This window comes from Propithecus coquereli, unplaced genomic scaffold (assembly GCF_000956105.1).
Source record: "Propithecus coquereli isolate 6110/MARCELLA unplaced genomic scaffold, Pcoq_1.0 Scaffold26, whole genome shotgun sequence".
Classification (NCBI taxonomy): domain Eukaryota; kingdom Metazoa; phylum Chordata; class Mammalia; order Primates; family Indriidae; genus Propithecus; species Propithecus coquereli.
The window spans coordinates 6,448,515-6,469,988 of record NW_012148174.1 but is presented as its reverse complement, the minus strand read 5'-3'; positions in this window follow the sequence as shown (position 1 = coordinate 6,469,988).

The window sequence follows — 21,474 nt, the reverse complement described above, 5'->3', positions numbered from 1 at the left end:
ACATTCTGATGCCATTGATCAGAACTTGCAAAACATTGATAAATGATAATGTAATTGTGACCAGGATTATCTAGTTTTAAGCCCTTCCACGCACGCGCACACACACACATACACAGCCCAACGCTGGGGCAGGAGGCATGCTGGCATGTAGCGTTGGTTCCAAAGGAGGACTTGGAATAGGGCGCCTTTTGCTTCCTACATCCTACATACCCAGTGGGCATCCCGAGAGACCCTGAGACATCGCGTGCTTCTGGAATTCGCAAAGGTGGGGGAGATGTGCTGAAATGTTCATGCTCAGAGAACAATGTTCTGGAACATTCCTGGGGTCTGGCCAAAGAGAATGCTGCTTCAGGGTAGGAGTCCAGGCCCCACTGTGCCAGCACACAGTGTCCACTGCTCACAGGGCATCACGAGGGCCAGATTGCGCTCAAAGGGCCTTAAGCTTGTGGAATTTGGGGGGTTCCCTTTAAGAAAAAAATACTACAAAATGATCAATGCAATTCCAAGAATGAAAGTGATTTTTTAAATTGAGAAAATAAAAATTTATAAAAACTCAAAAATTATAAAGGCCCCCAATGCCACAAGTATCACAAAATCTAAGTAATACCATTTTTATTAATTATTTGTTTATACCTTAATAAGACATTTTTCCTACATTTTGGACTGCCTACATTCTTGGATTACCTCCTCCTATGATAATTACTTTATATGATTTTCTATAGAGAGAATAAAAAAGGTAGATAAATATAGGCTTTCCTCAAAGGTAGCGGATTGATATTTGCTTGTTTTTTAATTACTGATAATTAAAAAGAATAAATCATGTAATTTCACACACAGATGTACCTGCTGTTTGTGCCTATGCCCTGCAAACAAAGAAATTCTAAGTTCTATTTTACAGTTTTCATCAGAAAAAAATATACACGTATGCATAATATTTACAGTTATATATGCTACATTATTGAATGTATTTCTGACCTGAGAAAATCTCTATATGTTGAGTTGTCAGTGAGAATTGAACCCTCTGCTTACAATTTCACCCTTCTGATGATTGGAAGAAACTTCCATAATCTCTTCCTGAGCCTTTTTTCCTTCCACTCCACATATACTTCCAGCGCCAGGCGTTGTAGGCACTATTTCCTGACATCACTCCAGCCCCGCTCGTAGTGAGATGATACAGAAAGTGACAGGAATATTTTTAGAAGCCATTGCTATCCAAGGTTGCCCAGCACAGAGCATCATCATTCAAGGAAGTGACTGCAAACCACATAAATATATCAGAGCAAATACAAACTGAGCGTATCCCCATGTCAACTTCCCCGTAATCAGATCACAAAAATTCCTCTGGCCACTCCAAAGCCACTTTGTAAGACAGAATGCTTTGATGGAGGGAAGATTGGATGGCAAGCAGCGGTGGTCTCAATCAGTGGCTGTTAAAATGTTTTACTTTCACAAATCTTACAAAAACTATGACCACGTGCATCCATTATTATAGCCCCTTCCAAGAGCTAAGAAGAAGCTCTGCAAATGAGAAGCTCTAAAGTTCAATCTTCTTTAACTATCCAGTAAACTCAACTCTGGGCATGAGACACCTCAGAGAAGATGAAGGCCAGGAAGACAGAACAAGGACAGAAGCCTTTCCCCCCTTGCTTCTCCATTCCAGGGATCTAGATCTCATCTAGAAACACTGACTCATGCTAGAAAAGAGGAAGATTTAGACTGAAAGTGATTAAGAAAACTGGGAACGGGCAACTTAAAGTGTTTCTCCGTTCCTGACCAGCACCGGGAGTCTTATTGGCAAGTTGAGCTCAGTTACAGAAAATAAAACTACATTTCTGCAAGAACTTCTGCAAAGTTATTCCGAAGTAATAACTTTAAATATCAACCCCACTACTTGTGAAAATAAATGACTGAAACAGAAAAGACCCAAGGAATTTAACCCTCTGTCCTAAAAGGATTGTGAGTTGATATGAGTGCTAAAAAAGGGAACAGATAGCATTGGATAGCTTTAAATAGCTTTCTGTGGTAACATCTAAATCCCCAAGGTTCTGTGTAACTTGGACAGAGACATTGACCCAGAATGGCGTTTATCTTGTCTTGGTTTGAGTGTAGCACTGGCTGACGACTGTGCCAAGTTTGTAAATGCCATCTGGTATCTGGCAGGGAAGCTTACCCACGAATGCCCATAAGTGACCATGATTTTGTAAAAGTCTATAGAAGTAAAAATGGTTTTACATTCATATCTACTATATCTATCAATTTTTCTCCCATATATACCAATCCCCATTGGACATTGATAAGACATTTTTTAAGGGAAAATGTCCCAAAAACTAACGATGCCATAGGACCTGCTCCTCTGCTGTTGGGTGTTGCAAGCACATACTGTAGATCTTGGGGGCTCGTCACAATTTCTGTGCAAACATTAGCCTTTCCCTGTGATTTCTCTTAATTTCTCTGGCAAGGGGAATTTCACACTTTTGTCTTTGAAGTAAATTACTGAGCCTGTATTTGGGATGGGGTGTGGTAGGCTGAATAATGACACCAACCCCGCCCCCCCGCCCGCCAAAGATGCCCACATTGTAATCCCCCGAACTTGGGAATACGCTACCTAAAGTGGGAAAAGAGACTTTGCAGATTAAATCAAGGATCCTGAGATGGCGGGATTATACTGGATTATCATTGTTATATAATCTCCAGGGTCCGCGTATGGGAGAGAGGCAGTAGAGCTCACGTAGGAGATGTGAGGATGGACGCGGAGGTCAGAGAGAGAGAGAGAGAGATCTGAACACGCTGCGCTGCCGACTTCGAAGACAGAAGAAGAGGCCACGGCCAAAGAATATAGCTGGGAACAGCAAGGAAATAAATTTTTCTCCTAGAGCTTCCAGAGGGAACATAGCCCTGCCGACTCTTGTTAGACTTCTGACCTCCTCAACTTTAAGATAATAACTCTGTGCTGTTTGGAGCCACTAAATTTGTGGCAATTTACTACAGCAGCATCAGGAAAGTACCAGCATATACTGCAGAATCCCCTACAGACTGGAGCCCTTTTCTGGTCCTCTAAATGTCACAGTAAGGACAGGAAGAGTACCAAGACCCTCAGTTCCACTCTCCGCTGGAGCATGAATGCAGTTGTGCCCTCATCTGCCTCAGTAACTGGCTCACCCAGGAGAAATGGGGGCAACCTTGCAGCCCTTAGATCCACGGCACTTCCCGCCCACTCCTCTGCCCCGTCTACGAGGGTCCGTCTACGCGGGCCTGTCTACACACTGAACTCCAGTCCCGACACCAACTCCAGGCTGCCTGCTACTCGGACCAACGCCCCAGGCCTTAGCAGTCCTACTTTGCAGTAGGAGAAACCCCTCTAGGAGAAGTGGGATTGAGAGGAGAGGTGTGTGGGCCCGGAATTAGATGTATCTTGGTTGACACGTAAAACTTGATCTCGAGGAAGAGCAAGGACGAAAGAACAGCTCAGAAAGACGTGCATTTCACGCCGGCAACGTTGCCAGTCTGACCTCACTTTGCCTTTGGTTTGTGTTAAAATCAAATTAACCTCAACCAGCATTAATAGATTTAAGACTATTGGGGTTTTCCTCAGAGCTGAATGGAGAAAGCAAAGCCTAATGGCTTTGCAGCACATTGATCAAAATTTCATTTCAAGTCTGACATTTAAAGCAGAGCGTTGCAAGTAGCTCGCTCGCCCTCGAGGAGAACTTTGATGCAGAAGCGCTGTGGGTTCAAACTATTCTTGTAGCAACACGGAAGCGTGAGATTTATCAAAATAATAACAATGGTAACAGTGGCTGCCATTTATTGAGCATCAACTACATGCCAGACACAGAGGTGGGTTTCTCACCTGCGTTATTACTGAAAGTCCTTGTAACAATTCTGGAAGGGAAACACTATCACCTCTATTTGACGTATGAGAAACTTGAGATTAAGACATTTGCTTAAAGTCACACGGATACGGAAGGGTGCACATAAATGCATAATATGTACATGACAGATCAAAGTCGCTTTGCTTTATTTACATGACCATTTTATAATGGGCATTATCTACTAAAGATCACCTACTTCAGTTTTCTCTTACTTCTGCAACTTATATTTCTATCCTTTGATATTAAATCTTTGTAGGACGTTTCCCCAGAATTCCGAGAAGCTACGGTGGACATCTGTTGTTTTTGCCTGCTCAGCAAAAACAGGTAATAGAACTCTCTTCACTCTCAATTCGGAGGATTAAAGTGAGCCCGACCTCATCTCCTGGCTCCCAAGCTGGGCAGTTCGATTGGGATTTTGAGTTTGGATTTCGATTGAGCCTAGAAATTACTGCATTACTCTGGCCCAAAGTGACTGTTTCCAAGATGGTCCTATGACCTAGCAGGGTGAGTGAGAATTTTCCCCCAAACTTTCCTTGCAACTCTCAAGAAAGAGAACCTTTCTTTGCACTAGAATTACTTGAATGATAAGGCAAAAAGCCTAGAGACAAAGAAATAACCTGCCTGAATTTGTAGTTAGCACAGGGGAAAGGCACGTGCCAAGGGACGAGAGGCAAATGCCTGGAGACGTTATTTGAATGTCTAGATCCACCCATGCCTGAAGCCATCTGAACTTCTCCATTGAATGACCTAATAAATATCTTTTTTTCTTTATGTCGATTTCTTTATCAAAAACATCCGAATACAGAGCATAATCTCCCTTTGAAGATGGAGGAGAGGGGCTCTGAGTCAAAGCATGTGTGTCCCCTAGAAGCTGGGAATGGCCTTTCAGAAGGAAGCAAGGAAATGAGAACCTCAAATGCGAGGAACTGAATTCTGCCGACAGCCTGAATACGACGGAAGCATCTTCTCCCCTAGAGCCTCCAGAAAGGGACAACCTGATGTCATTTTGATTTCAGTCTGATGAGACCCACACCCAGACTTCTGACCAATAAACTATGAGATAATAAAATTGTGTTGTTTTAAGCTGCTATATTTGTGGCAAGTTGTTATAGCAGCAATAGAAAACTAATACGGATTCTATTCACTGTATTTGTCTTGGAGAGGCTGGATGATTAGACTCCACCACCCAAATTCCTTTTGGAGACATTCCCTGGGCTTTGGGGAGGGCAACTTTGGCCCTGAACTTCAGATTGGTGATGTTAGCACACCCATGCAAAAAGGGAGGGCAGGAGGAGAGGCCATGGAAGTATAAGAGAAGGCAGAGATCTTAGGCTGATGAAACGTACCAAACGTGTGCCTCATTTTGCGTCACTGAACAATCATTGGTGAGGACTGTATTTGTTGTGCTACTCTTGGGCTTTGACAACCATGTTCAAAATTTCTAATGTGATATTGGTAAAGAAAAAGCAGAAAATGTGAGCCTTGAAAACGTTAATCTGTGATGGAAATACTTCCCTCCGACGTTATTGGTCTCAATGGCAGAAGTTTTGACGGCAAGGGAAAGTGATGATAGGGAGAGAGAGCAATGAGAGTGTTGAATGAGAGCAGCAGGGGCGTAGCAGTGACCAGCCTGGAGTGGTCTAGACTTCAGCAGCAGCCTCTGAGAAAGATCATGGTGTCCCCAGGACCCTCTCGGTGAGAGAGGAAAGAAAGGAGGGTGCTGGGATCCCAGCGAGCATTCCGGGAAGTGGACAGGAAAATCACGGAAATACTATTGCATTTATTATATAAGTCCTACGTGTCCCCAAGGGCCTCACAGTCTGGCAATATAACAGTTACCGTGCACACTAGTTTACCAAATCTTCTCAGAATGTTCTAAATGAGCTCGTGCTCCTTTTTTCAAGGATTTTGCTGCCCTGGGGATGGTGCCTTGGAGGCCCTCTCACAGTTCAAGTTCAAGGTGCACATGTCAATTGATAACAATTTTATACTGCAGTGGCCAGACACCAAGATTGCAAACAGTCAACTCACTTGTGCTGATTTGACACAACGAAGAGAAGGCCCAGGACGTTCCTGCTAGTTCTCAATTGACATGGCTTCCCATGTTGTCTGAAGGGAATTAATTGGAGAGGTATTTAGTCATAAATCTCCAAAGAAAGTACTTGAGAAAAAGAACTGAAGCTTATAAAGTGGAAATCTTAGGAAAGATAGTCTTTTCGTCATTCAAGGAAAGTAATATTTATTACTGAAGTATCCAAGCGCCCTTTCTCTCTTAAGTTGATCGCTGTTTCATTTTCTTTCTTTTTGTAACGAGCTAGGTTTATACTCTTAAAATGAAAGCCCGTATCATAAGAAAGATTATCCTATATTTAGAAAATCCGAAGAATATTTGAATTATTCATTTAACTTTTTAAAAATACCAGAACCCTATTTTGAGACACTTCTAGCTATTTGAACTTTGACATCACATAGATCTAGGCAGAAACCACATTATATGAGCAACAACAAGAATTCACTGAGGCTTAAACTTGCTGTGTGCTGAGGAATCACAAGGAATTCATAAGGAATAAACACCATGTTTTAAAAAGTCATAGTCTAGCAGTTTTATCCATGCACTTTTTTTCTTATTCATACATAGCTACAATTTGTCCACCCATTAATGACTCAATTGAGCTGATAGCAGATAATCTATCAAACGTGGGCCAATGGCCTCTTGATATATACAACTTAGAAGAAAGGATCTGGTTCACATTTCTTATAGCAGTCTTATCTTGGGAAATTTTAAAGAAGACAACTGGAAAGAGATTTTTTTTTTCTGTAAAGCTATATTTAGTTTTATTTGTTTATCTTCCTTGCTGCTTAATTGAAATGTGAACATACGATAATCTGATTTCTTGTTTAGCAATCTATGTCTACTAAACAGAAGACAAGGGCATGTCCTTCCTAACCCACAGGGTTCTCTGAGCTGAGAAAGGCAGCTAATTGCAGCCATACGAATTACCCAATGGTAAATAGCAATACACTGCCTTTCTTTGATCATTAAGATTAACTGTTCTTTGTAATTCTGAGAAAATGCAACCAGTAAGGTTAACAACATACAGTAACACAACGTGGGTTTTTCTGTTCTTGGTTTTCTTTAACAAATAAGGGCAAGAATTTAAAGTAATACTGAGCAATATTATTCATTAAGTGTTGCTCATTCAGTGCTGCTCATCAAACTCGTGAAGTAGACACTTGGACAAAACAAAACACAATTTTGTGGCAAAATCCTATTCTTCTCTGGGTTGTTTTGATTCACGGGTTTATAAGAAGTCTTGGTATATAATATCAGGAGACTGGATTTTTAAAATATTTTTGGGAGTTGTCATCTTCTCCTTACTAGCCAGGCTTTCTCTTTACTTGTCAAGAGATGCTACCAAAAAAAATAAAACTATCACAGAGCAAAAAAACAAGAATTTAGATTTCACGAAATCCTCTCATTTCAGCAATGGTGGACAAAGTGTCTAAGATGACTCAGAGAAGCAAGAGGTGGAAGGGACTTTGGCATCATCACCTGCTCCATGCTCTCCCCACACCCCACAGCCTCCTCTCTGGGCAGGCAAAGTGCCTGGTTTGCTCTTCACTGAACCCCGTCACAGAAGAGGAAGTTGAGGCCCAGAGAGTGTGCGGTGACCATTATCACTCCACTGGCTATTCAGAGTGCGGGACTCCGAACTTCCTGTCTATGTTCCATTTCCTGAATCCTGGGTCCCTGGAGGGCCAGAGCAACAATCCAAATAATGATGTTGATACAATATTGGGCTAGAAGGAATGTAGTCATCTAGTCCAATTCCCACATTTTTTGGATGAAAAAATATGAGACTCAGATAGATTTTGATTTTTCTGAGATCAGATGCATTGTCAGAGAAAAAGCAGACCCCGGTGGTGTCGTCCCCACCACCGCCAGCACCATCGGTAGTCAACACACTATTTGTGGGGAGATCTGGAAAATGAGTCCAGCTCGTGGGATCTCACTGGCTCTCTCATCTCTTTATCTCTCATGGAAGAGTGCTATGCAGGTGATTTACTCTAAGCGGAGACAGTAAAACTATTTCGAAGGTCCAAATCACGACAATCTCCAAGACATTCCTAAATTCCTTGGGTTAATGATGCCATACAATTGGTCTTTGGAAAGAAACACAGTAAGCTGCCTCTTACCTCTCCCTGCCTATGGTACTTCAAAGAGTGGAACCATTGTCTGCCTTAACTTGCGGGTTAAACCTCATAATTACATTCTAGATACTCTGACAGAAAACAGAAGTTATGAGATGCCATTGGAGCCTGGCTCGAATATGTCACTTTTTAGGTAAAAGATGAAAGTATCCGAGGGGATGAAGAAGGGGAGACTTGCTTTCAGTTGTGATCTTGACTTAACCTATAGTCTACATTTTCTTTCTTGTTGTTGTACAACGTATGTTTTATTCACTTAACAATATATTACGATTATTAATTTATATGCTTAAATATTTTTCTTTTTTATTTCTATAGGTTTAGGGACCACAAATTGAATTCTGTCACATGTATATATTGTATAGCGGTGAAGTCTGGGCTTCTAGTGTGCCCATCACCAGAATGGTGTACATCGTACCCACTAGGCTCTCAAACTCAGCAGGGCATTCGGGAACCTTGGTGAGAAAACCATTGAGTAGATTTCATGGGCATGGCTTTCTAGGTGGGTACAATGATCACTCCTGTCACAGCCAAGCTCTTTAGACTTCCTCCCACATTCACTTGATATCCAGGGTAAGTATATATTTGCTACAACGCCGCTGGAAATTTTAACCCTTTCTTAATTCATTTATAAGCCCTGCTGTCTCTGAAGTGAAGAATAATAACAGTGACTACTATTAAATAAGTTCTACCTATATGCCAGGCACTGGCCTGGGCGCTGTAAATACATTATTCTCAGTCTCACCACAAATATACGCTATCGTTCTTATGATGCTTACCTTACAGAAGATGATTCTGACAAGTCCAGAATTTGCCCAAAATCACACAGGTAAGTTACAGACAGAGATTACTTTCCACTGTGCCTCAACTGAATCGGGCAATCTTTACAGATTCCTCTCCTTATCCTTATTCTGGTTTACAACCCCAACCTCTGGCTGTATCACACCGAACTTGAAGGTTTGGAAATGACGCCCACCCTCAGAGAGACCGCCCTTGCTCTAGCAATGCAGATGGCAACAATGGAAACATTGTTAGATTGCAATAACAAGGACCTGGTGAAGGCCCAGATGAGACTGTTGTTTTCAGCTGCGCTTTTTTACTTAACCTACGGTTTCTATTTTCAACAGGAAGAACAGTGAAATTCACATGCCTAGACTCTCAAACTCAGCAGGGCATATGGGGACCCAGGTGAGATAAGCATTTGAGTAGGTTGAAGAAGATGTTTGAGCAAAGGGAAATTTAGAGATTGAAGCTTGACACTTCTTAATCAGAATAATATTCATATCCAAAAAGTGGATCAAAAATAAGTACTAACTTTGGGATAGAGTGGGAGAAGGAAACAATAAGATTAAAAAGATTTTAGAAATACTAAGTAAGATAGAAAGAATGTAGGAGGTGATGAGGGTAATAGTGTAGTTGGCAGGGTGGAGTTTTGGTATAATTTTAAGTGTATACCTAATAAGATTTAAACATGAGCTGTCAGAGGAGTAGTTTCTAGGTTAGAATAAGGTATATACAGAGACTCAAAGGATCAGAGATTTATTGCTGTCTCCTAACTCCTTGTAAAATATTACATAATTATATTGACTCCCTCCACAATAGAAACTGACCTACCCTTCACAATAACATGGAAGTTAATCTTGTCCAGGGTTATTCAACAATCTTGTAACATTGAGATACTGCCCAAGAGAAATTAGCTTTTATGTTTTTGGTGAGGTTAATGATTGAGTCGGTTCATCTGTTAAATTTGTGCAAAAATAGTATTTCTGAATCCAGTACCTTTCTCAATTCTAGTGATGAATTAAACTCTTATTTTTACCCTATTAGGAATGGGCTTATTTATTCTCAAAGGCAATTACGGACTGGAATGGACTACAAGGGGAAGAGTATATGCATTGCAATCTATGAGAGAAAAAAGTATATGTCTGTTTCCTGGGACTCAACTATCAAGAAACATACAAAAGAAATATTATTACTGTTCACTCTAACCTTTCCAAGCCCCATTACTATTGTAATTATAGTTTTAAAATTATATATCCTTGGCCAACAATGCTCTGAAAATTGCCATTTGCTATAGAGCAATAGATAGATAGTCAAATGTATGCGCATGTCTTTGTCAGTCTGTATGTGATATGTGCATACTTTACTATTTGATCAAATTTTTATTAATTGAAATATGCCTAGACTTTACAATTTTTCCAATAGTCATCATCAAACTCCTATCTGGCTATTTGTGGTCCTATTTTTTTGTATTAAACTCTCTTGTAAATTACAAAATTAACCTATATTGCGACAATGGGGGGAAATGCAAAAAAGAGAAAAACTAAAATATTCTTGCCCCTATTTCCCTCCGTTTCTACCAACCATACAGTAACCTTCATTGTCTTTCAACCTCTTTGCATAGTAATCAGCTCGGGACTGGGATGAGTCCATTAATCTCAATGCACCTGATAATTTTGAAGGCTATTTTGTAGCCACCAGGTAACAGAAATATGTCCCACAAGTCCCAAAAGTTTCCACGTATGTGCATGAAGTTCTGAAATTTAACATCAGGGAGGGCCTTTTACACTTTGGGAAGCCCTGTGAAAGCTTAGATCTCTCTGTCATGAGATTAGTAGAATACATGAGGAAACAGGTTGATCAGTTTTACGTCTTCCTCCGCTGACAATGCAGAGGATGAGAAGACCAATCCTTCACATGGTTAGAATCTGGAGAGAGTCTTAAACGAGAAACGTTTTATAAATCCTTTGAACTCATCTGTCTTAACCTCTTTGGGTTAATAATATCCTTCAACTCATCTAGGATAAAACATGTCTTTCCTAACATTGCTAAGTAAAGTTGTTCTGCACTCATTTTTATATTGGCAATTTATAGTATTTATTTTGTTAGATAAAAGTTGAAAAATAAAGTACCACTCCATGCTGCATAAGTTTTCCTTTCCTTCTTATTAATGACTATTTTGTTGCTAAACAATACACCCTCAAATCATTATGCTATAAAAAATCAGGTGGATATTTTATTCTTATCCCTTCCTGTAATTTTCTGTGTTTTCTACAGTGAGACTTCTGGGCTTTTTCCCACAACAAAGACTCTTCCTTAATAAGCTCTGAAGTAGGGGCTACAGTAAGATGCAGGTAAACATTTTGTAAAAAAACTTTATGCTCCACATGAAATATCTAGAGCAGAGCTTAGAGATGACCACAAACGGTAAGGTATTTGGTCAGATATTTGAAGAAGAACACACTTCACACAAGCAATAGTTACTGCGTTCAGTTGAAGATGCAAAGCAGTATGTCTGGATTCTTGTCCTCGGGGCTCAGATCTATGACTCTTGGCTTATGAAGAGTTCAACGATCAGGGGGCACTTAGTGTGAGTAGAGAGTAAGGGTGAGTTGGAAAGGATCAGGAAGAGGAGTCCATATTCGAGAAATAAATATGAACAGAAATCTTTGTCAACCCAGGAGATAACTTTGCTGAGCACCGTCACATAAGTAAGTAGTTGGCAAACATTTTCTGTAGAGGGCGAGACAGTAAATTGTTTAGCCTTTGCGGCCTCTACCACAACTACTCAGCTACACCGTGTTCCAATTAAACTTCATTTACAAAAGCAAGTGGCAGCTGAAGTTGGACCGAGAGCAATAGTCTACTGACCCCCAACATAAATTATCACAGTTTCAAACTTGGGTGTATGTTTAGAGGGTGATGCCATTGGCAGAGAATAAGATAGAAGGAAAGGTATGTTTCCTAAAAAAACAAACAAATAATGGGTTTGGTGTTAATAAATATTTGATTTAATATGACAAATGTTTCCTGAGCATTTCTAGGTGTGACACTTGGTGTCAGGGATAAGGAAATAGATAAAATATGAGTTCCACGTTCAAGGAACTCAAAGTCTATCACACAACGTGATAAGATCATATTATAGTGCCACAGGTTTAAGGAAGTGTTATGTCCTGGCATAAGCAAGCCACTAACAGAGGCTCGATAAAATATCTCTGTTCGAATCGCTTTAGTCTACAAAACACATTCATGACCCAGTGAGTTGGGCTGAGGAAGGCAAGGAGAAGAAGTTGCCAGTGAGTGTTGATAACGCGAAGAAAAGAGAGTTTGATGAGCTTTGCATCACGTGGTAGGAAATGTGATAAAAAAGCCAGACAGATCAGGGCTAGACTGTTACCAGCAGCTAAAGTCATGCTTATCTCTTTTAGAAAAGTAGAGGAAGTTGGAAATGCAAAAATATCATGGGAACACTGATATTTTAAGTAAGCATATCATCTACTTTAAACAGGATGTGTTCTGTGTTCCAGAAATTACCATTGTAGAAAGAGAAAAGGATGTACCACTGCTGTTGCCATATATTTTTTTTTTTTTTTTTTGGCTCTGTTGCCCAGGCTAGAGTGCCATGGTGTCAGCCTAGCTCACAGCAACCTCAAACTCCTGGCCTCAAGCGATCCTTCTGCCTCAGCCTCCCAAGTAGCTGGGACTACAGGCATGCGCCACCATGCCCGGCTAATTTTTTTTTCTATATATTTTTAGTTGTCCAGCTAATTTCTTTCTATTTTTTTTTTTTTTTTAGTAGAGACAGAGTCTCGCTCTTGTTCAGGCTGGTCTCGAACTCCTGAGCTAAAACGATCCACCCGCCTCGGCCTCCCAGAGTGCTAGGATTACAGGCGTGAGCCACCGCGCCCGGCCACCATATATTATTAATAGCATTCAATCAGAAGAGTTTATCTACATGTCGATTTTATGATTTTGATGAAGGAAGGGAGTACCTCTCCCAAATATCACTATGATTATCTAGTACAATGATTTTGAGTATTTAACAAATTTATAGACCCTTAGAAAATATAATGAAAAGCAGAGATAATATTCCCCCCCAAAATGTATGTTTATACATGCAAACAAAATGATACCTAAATCCAGAGGACCAAAGAGTCATTGAAGCCTAGTGTACCATTATCACCATCACAGAAAGATGAAGAAACAAAGAATCACAGAGACTAAGGAATTTGCTTGAGATCACAGACTACAAAGCAGTAGAACTAAGTCTCTGAACACCAGCTCCCTAGCATAATGGAATTCACACATGCCTTTGTGTTGTAGTGGTCCACCTACAATTTGTGAGAAGAGAATGAAATCATTCTTTTATAAAACAGCTTCTATGGCACTTTAACTGAACCTTCCCCTCCCCCCCAAAAATAGTAATAAGTTCTTTTGTCTTAAATATTGAAAAAGCATGGTAGGCCAAAAAGTGTGCTTGTCTTTTCCAAAGATACCCATGTTCTAATCCCCAGAACCTGTGAATATGTTATCTTCCATGGCAAAAGAGATTTTGCAGATGTGATTAAGCTCATAATTTTGTGATGGGGAGATTATCTTGGATCATCCTGGTGGGCATGATAAAATCACAAGCCTGCCTTGTGCTTGTTAGCACACAGGAAGGCCAGACAGAGGAGAAGGTAATTTAATGATAGAAGCAGAGATTGGAGTGATGTGGCCACAAGCCAAAGAATACCAGCAGCCTCTAATAGCTGGAAGAGACAAAGAGCAGATTCTTCCCTGGGGCTTCCAGAAGGAATCAGCCCTGCCAACACCTTGATTTTAGTGCAATAGGTCTCATTTCAGACCTCTGACCTCCAGAACTGTAAGAGAACAAATTTGTGTGGTTTTGAGCCATCACATCTGTGGTGATTTCTTACCATGGCAACCAGAAACTATACAAAAAGTGAAATCAGATTAAGTCATATTATAATCAAATTTTATTTTTTTTCTCAGCTCCATGCGAGCTTGGAGTCTTGTATTTCCAACACCTAGCACAGTGCCAGAAACAGAGTGTATGCTCAAGAAAAAAAGAAGAAGAAGCAACCAATGTTCATGGTAGTACCACGCACTTTAGAAAGATAAGAGAATTAAAAATGAAGCTAGGGGAACATTTCCACAGGGAGAAAAAAGAAATGTTCAAAAATACTTTGGGAAACTATTAAAATGACTACATTTTATCCAGATGTTTGCACCCCAAAGATGAAGATGCAGGGAAAGGGCCGTGCAAATTTTAAGGAGAATTTATTAATGAGCCAAATTCTTCCATATACAAATCCTTTTTTCATATAATCTTTTATTTATGAAGGAGGCGGTGCAACTTCTGTGCTGTCGAATAAGAACTGTATCTTTCTTTTCCCACACCTCTGATCACGCCTGCTTTTCTTCCGGAGCAGGACAGGAGAGGACTTAGGGAATCTCAGCGGTGGCAGCGGAAAGCTGCTGCAGCTGCGGCCACGGCAGGCCTGCAAGTTCATGGCCACACCCTCGATCACTAAAACTAAGCAGGGCGACTGTCTCTTCTACTCATGACAAAAACGTTCAGAATGATCTTCTATGGCCATTTTGCTTCTTTGAGGTTTTCCTAATTTGGTGGAGGGCAGGGGAGGTATAGGATAAAGAAGGAAGAAAAGAAACCTAAATGTCAAGTTCAAGTTAAAAAGACACTGCTTTTTAAATCCTATCTACTACAAAGCTTTATTAGTTAGGGTCCCTGGTTGCTGTAACAACCCGCCCAAATCTTGGTGGCATAGCACCATTACGTGCTTATATAAATGTGCTTATATAAAGCACGATGTAAATACTCCTAGTTTGTGATCAGTCTTCCACGCGGTTGGTTAATGAGAGACCCAAGACTCCGCAGGGCCTTTGGGTTTTCTGTGGGATCGTATGCATCCAGCTAGAAGATAGAAGAGAGAATCATCCAGAATGTTTATATGAGTAAGTCTGGAAGTGACGCACACACTTCCACTGCATTCCGTCGGCCAGAACTCTAACTGCAAGGAATGCTGGGAAACACAGTATAGCTATGGAACTAGGAAGCAGAGAAAACAGCTATGGTCAGTATGAAGCCCTATGTAAGCTGCCACTTCTACTAATTCATTTCCTGTTATTTTTCCCTTCATTGAGTGTGCTCCAGCCATTTTGGCCTCCTTGCTGATCTTTAAGCACCGTCCTGCCTCAGAGCCTTTGTACAGGCTGTTCCCAGTATCTGCAATGCTGTTCCTCACCACATATTCACGTGGCTTCCCCCCAGCTCCATTCAGATCTCTGCTCAAAACTGCCTCTTACGAGATTTCCCCCTCCATCACCACCAACCTAAAATCTAATCCTCTCTCCAAAATATCTCCTGTCCGTTCCAATTCCTCATCCCACTGACTCCTAGTCATCTTAAATTCAAGGCTCATCTCAAGGGTCCTCTCTTTTCCCAAGATTCCAGCTGCCCTGTGCCTCATGCGTAGCTCGTGCCTGTTTGGAAATCAAGTGCTCATGTGGCAATCTCGCCACAGGACGGGGGCAGGGCCACATAGTCCTCGACTCTGTGCCCTCATCGCCTAGTATAATGTCTGGCATGTTGTAGAATCTTAACAAATATCTGCCAATCAGAACTCTTCGATGATTTTGAAGACTAGAAAATTGAATTTTAAAAATTCATTTACACAAACTTCCCTAAGCTGGTTCAGTATTTGGCAAAACAGTATTCCTCCCATTTCCTTTTGAATTGTAAGGATGCAAAAAAAAGTATTCCTTAAATTATGTATAATTAATGCAATGGTTATTAGAGCTGGATTATTTGTTTTAAATAAATCATGCGATACAGTACAATTACAATTGTTAAGTGTTATATATGTACATCGTAATACATTGGGGTTTCTTCAATAATTGATATATATATATATTATTTATATCATTTCATAGAATTTGGAACATAATCTTATATCAAGTGATTATAGAGATTCGGATATTTGTTTCTATGAAGGAGTGTTAGTTTTTAAACTCTGAATCATTTTGTTATTAAATTCATGATCAGAGAAGCCAGGCCTCATTATAACATTATTGCTATAGAGAAAAAGGATCCACTTCATACTGATACACTTTATGATACAACTTCTACAAATGCCTTACAGAGAAACATGGAGGTTCCCTATGGTATTCTTTTTTTTTTTTTTTTTTGAGACAGAGTCTCACTGTGTTGCCCGGGCTAGAGTGCCGTGGCGTCATCCTAGCTCACAGCAACCTCAAACTCCTGGGCTCAAGCGATCCTACTGCCTCAGCTTCCCGAGTAGCTGGGACTACAGGCATGCGCCACCATGCCCGGCCAATTTTTTCTATATATTTTTAGTTGTCCAATTAATTTCTTTCTAATTTTAGTAGAGACGGGGTCTCGCTCTTGCTCAGGCTGGTCTCGAACTCCTGAGCTCAAGCAATCCGCCCGCCTCTGCCTCCCAGAGTGCTAGGATAACAGGCGTGAGTGAGCCACCGCGCCCGCCTGGCCCCTATGGTATTATAAATGGATAATTAGGGAGACAGATTACTTCTAGAAACAACAAATTGAAACAATTACCCATTAGGTGATTAGGAAAATCAAGTGTTAACTAGACAAGACATTTTTGCATTCTTCTTTCATGTATATAAAAGGTTTCCATAAAATCTGGCAACATTTAGCCAGAGACATCTTCAATCTATAAAAAATAAAACATATTATTTTTGTATCTGGACTTTATGGATCCCTATATTTGTGTATATATTTTTTGTGTAATAGGCAACAGAAAGGGTAGGATATGAAAAACTGTTTTTCTTTGAGGTTCCTGTTTCCCCTACCATCCTAGAAGATCTATTAGATAAATAAGACTTTCCATTTTATATAATCCAGAAGGCACCCTCTGTATAGACTACAATTCAAGTTTCACTCCTTGAGTTGTGCAATTTCACTGTTACTAGATAAACTTAACCAATCTGGGGCAAACTGAATACATTCATCAACCCATGAACATTAATTGGAGCATGTATCAGTATTTCATTCTTTTTGTTGCCAAATAATATGATACTGTGTGGGTATATCACGTTTTATGTATCCATTCATCAGTTGATGTCCTGAATATAAAAAAAGATGGTGGAAGGGCAAATTTGCTTTTGGCTTGGAATGGGCCATCCATTTCTCCTGCCCTTGGATGTGTACACTCCTGGCTCTTCGACCTTTGGGTTTGGACCTGAATAATATCAGCTTTCCTGGGCCACTAGCTTGCAGATGGCAATAGTGTGGGCCTGGCCCTCATAATAAATCTCTATCTATCCTATTGGTTCTGTTTCTCTGGAGGACCCTGACTAACACAAGTGACTCTGAGGAAAGGGCATTTCAGGAGGGGACGAGATGGGGAACAAATAAAAACAAATTCATGACGTTGTGGAACAAAACACTAGCGCGTTAGAGAAACTACCATTGGCAGGAATGGAAGCGTGAGCAGGAGGGGCAGCAAGAGAGGAGGCAGTAGGACAAGTAGTCATTTGAGTGTCTATTATCCGATCAGCTGGATACGCCTACCTTACTGAAGAGTATTCCAGACAGAGACAATCCAAACATTCAACAATAGGGCATTGATTAAGCATACAATGGAATACTGTGACAACAAATGATGCGGGAGAAGGCCATTTAGTATCAAAGAGAAGGGGTGGGGAGGGAGGGAGAAGAGGGAAAGAAAGAAGAGGGGATAAGGGAAAAAGGAAGGAAGGGAGGGGAGTATGGGGGGAGGGAGGGAAATAAGCACAAGCCTGACTTACCTGCTTGCCATGGTCTCCCAGCAATTCAAATGCACTCAGGTAACATCAAAATGGACCTTACCGTGAGTCTTTGGTGTTCTTCCACGGACTCTTTGTGAAAGACATTGCTATGGATGATCCCACAGCCTACTTTCTCTCTCCCTTCCCAACACAAATTCAGTTTTGACTGAGGCAGCAAGACGTCTTGCCTAGAAAAGCAAAGCAAGTCCAATCCCCGAGGTTAGATGCTTACTTCCACAGGCTCCCTGAGTGATCTGGTGACCGAATTCTGGCCCATGGCTTGGGGATGGGACAATGGGTTCTGGGAAATATTTTTTCCTCCATGAAAAAATTAAATAGAAGCTCCCTTTTCCACTGGGATTTTTTTCTTCCTGCCTTGAGCGTGGTTTGTAAAGATATAATTTTCACAGAGATGGCAGCCGTCTCGTAACCATGCAGTGACAAGTCTATTTTGAGCCCAGTACTGGGCAGAATGCAGGGATACAAAAGAAATAGAAGTTATGGTCCCTGAGCCCAAAGACCCTATAATACAGAGCGTCAAGACATGAACACACAAATGAACTTGAGAACAATTACCAAGCAACTTACAGTATTACTCGATGCCAAATAACACAGAACCAATGGCAGGCCTCCAGAATCCACTGTTGGTTACTTTGTCTTGCCAATTCTTCTTGCCAATCCAGTTAAACTGATGGGGTTTTTAGGAAAGATGTGACATTTAGGGAAGACTCAAGTCTCATATTCTTTTTTACCTTTAAAATACGTTGCTGACCTCGTTTAAACACCAGTAACGACTTTCACTTGGACGGAAAACACAATATGAAAAAGCGTTGGGCTGAACATTGGGTTTTAGTCTTGGTAAAGCTGTGGGATACTGTGAAGGTCACTTAAACATCAGGAGTTTGGGTTCCCTAATTTATAAATTGGGAATAATGATTCATTCAACAAATATTTAATGAGAACTTAGTAAGTGTTGGACACTGTTTTAGGCAACAGAGATATAGCTGTGAAAAAAAGAGACCTCATATAACAGAAGGTAGTCACACAATAAACAAATGTACACTATATCAAGACATAGTCCAACAGAAAAACATGAAGCAGCGTAAGAAGGATAGAAAATACGGCAGGTAGGCGCGGAGTCTGCTCATTTGTATGGAGTGGTCAATAAACTCTCTGTGATAAGAGGCTTGCATTTCCTCCCCAGTGTTAATCAGGCCAAAAACAGCTCTGAGTCTTATAGGTCTTTTTTGTGACCTTTTCATGACTTTGGGGTATTTCTTGCCAGTACTCATTTGTTATTATTGTCTCTTGAATAACTATGCTGTGAATTTTTAAGTGGAAAGAATTTCCCAGAAGTCTGAAACTCAAGCAGGAGTGAAGGGTGAATAAGGTATAGTAGAAATTGTAGAATAAGCACTAACTGTGGTTCTGATAGGCAGAATAATGATCCTCCGATAATATGATATCTATATACTAATCCCAGGGACCTACGGATGTTACCTATATGGCAAAAGAGACTTTGCAGGTACAATTAAGGTAAGAATATTGAGATGGGGAGATTATTCTGGATTATCCCGGTAGACCCAATGTCATCAGAAGGGTCCTCTAAGAGGGATGCAGGAAGGTCGGGGTCGGAGGAGATGAGACAAAAGAAGTAGAGGTTGGAGTGATGTGGCCACAAGCCAAGGAGTGCAGGCAGCCGCTAGCATCTGGAAAGGACAAGCAAGAAACAGATTGTCCCCTCAGAGTCCCCAGGAGGAATGCACAGCCCCCGCTAGTCTTTTGATTTTAGCCCCAAAAGACCCATTTTCAGACTCAGAAGTCTGTAGAACTGTAAGATAATATTAATACATTTGTGTCATATTAAGTTGGTGGCAATTTGCTACAGCAGCAATAGGAAACTAATATAGTAATACAGTAAAAACAGCCCTGAACTAGAGATCGGTCACCATCCAGCCCCTACCACGTATATATTAATTGTGTAATCTCAGGAAGAGCACTCTGCCTCAGTTTCCTTTCCTGTAAAGTGAAATTATATCTGCCTTGCTGTGTTGTTATGAAGACAGATAAAGTTATTCATGTGGGCACTTTGTAAAGTGTTTCATGTTATACAAATGTTAGGGGTAAAACTTCGGCTTAAAGTTTTCTTAAACGAGAGGGAGGACTGGATTAAAGGCACCTGTCCTTAGCACTCTGATCCCATAAAGATGATGCCATAACCACTCCTGTCATTAAGGTATTGTTTTAGGAGTGTCCTCGTGCGGGGGAGGCCACCCATCTCCCTTGTCACAACCTTCTCTCCATCAGCCAAAAGGCTGCGTGGAAGGCATTTGCACGGAGCCTGCCAACAGATACTGCGCTAATGATACTTCTTTTTATTGTATCATTTTGCACCATCCACGGCTGCTGACCACGTTACCCATCCATTCAGCACTGCTGGAGCCGCTCGGCAGGGATGATTTCCAAAGCCACCCATGCCCAGGAGGTGGGAGGGGGTGGGGACACGAACACTGCCGGCAGTGCCATCTCCAAATACGCAGGATACTGTACACTTTGCAACACATGGGAAACGTCGGGCGATCTCCTTGTTTTCGGATCCCCGCTGCACGTGGCTTCGTTGGAAAGCGTCTGTCTGCTGAGTCCAGACTCAGCGGGGGAGTCTGGCGACCTGCGGGAGGAAGCCAGGACCAGAATTCCCGCCGAATCGCCGGGGCCCCCGGCCCTCTTCCTTAATCCCGTCTTAACTTTCCATCTGCCGCCGGCCCCTTGCAGCGGAAGCACGACCTGCCGGCCCCCACCCGGCGCTCCGCGGCCGGGGCTGCAACACTTTCCCCCGGGACCGGGGAGGCGGGGGAGGGGGCGGCGGGGGCGGAGCTTGGCGTCCTGCTGTCGCCGCTGCCGCTGCTGCTGCTGCTGTTGCTGCAGCCGCCGCCGCCCGCGAAGCCGCCGCCTCCTGCTCTGAGCCCGGGCTGGGCGGCGCTGGACAGACGGGCGCGCCCCGGGCCTGACCGAGGCACAGTCGGGCGGGTGCACCGCACCCCCACGTTGGCTCCGCGCCCGGCGGCGGCGACAGCGGCGGGGGCAGTCCCCTCGGTCCCCGCCCGGCAGCTGTGCGCCGCCTCTGCTCTTCGCATAGTAATTTCAGTTCCTGAACGCTCGGCGCTCGCTCCGGGACCGGGCTGAAGAGGACCGCGGCTCGCGGGCCGGCGGGAGCCAACGGTGTGGCACCGAGAGCCCGTGCTCGGGATATGCGACGGGAAGCCCCAGCCACAGCGCAGGCAGTGGCCCCGCCGCGCCGGGGAGGGCCGGGCGACAGCAGGTAGGCGACCCGCGGCCGCCGGAGGAAACGCCCCCCGCGCCACCCCCGCCCAGCGTCCAGCCGCGGGGGATCCGAGCGTCGCTGCGTAGAGGTAGGGGACAGATTCGGTCCCACATTTTGGCTGAGCTGCCTTTGCCTGTTGCTCTCGTCCCCGTCCCATCGCGCTCTCCAGGTGGGGCCGTCTTTCTCGCAGGTGATCAATTCTCTGCAAGGTCATTGCTCGCTCAGGCTCGGGCTTGGAAGGGAAAGGAGAGAAGACGCCTGCTGTCCGGGGGCGGAGGTGGCAGGGTGCGGGGATTTGTCACCAACCTTCCGCTCCGCAGGGTCTGCACGCTCTGCGAATATCCGAATAGGTGTGTGTGTGCGCGCGTGTGTGTCTGCGTATGACATTTTTCTCATTTTCCTGTGCTTCTTCCCTTTAAGGTCAAAACACTATAGTCATATATGACACGTATGCATTTATATGTGTGCTTGTGT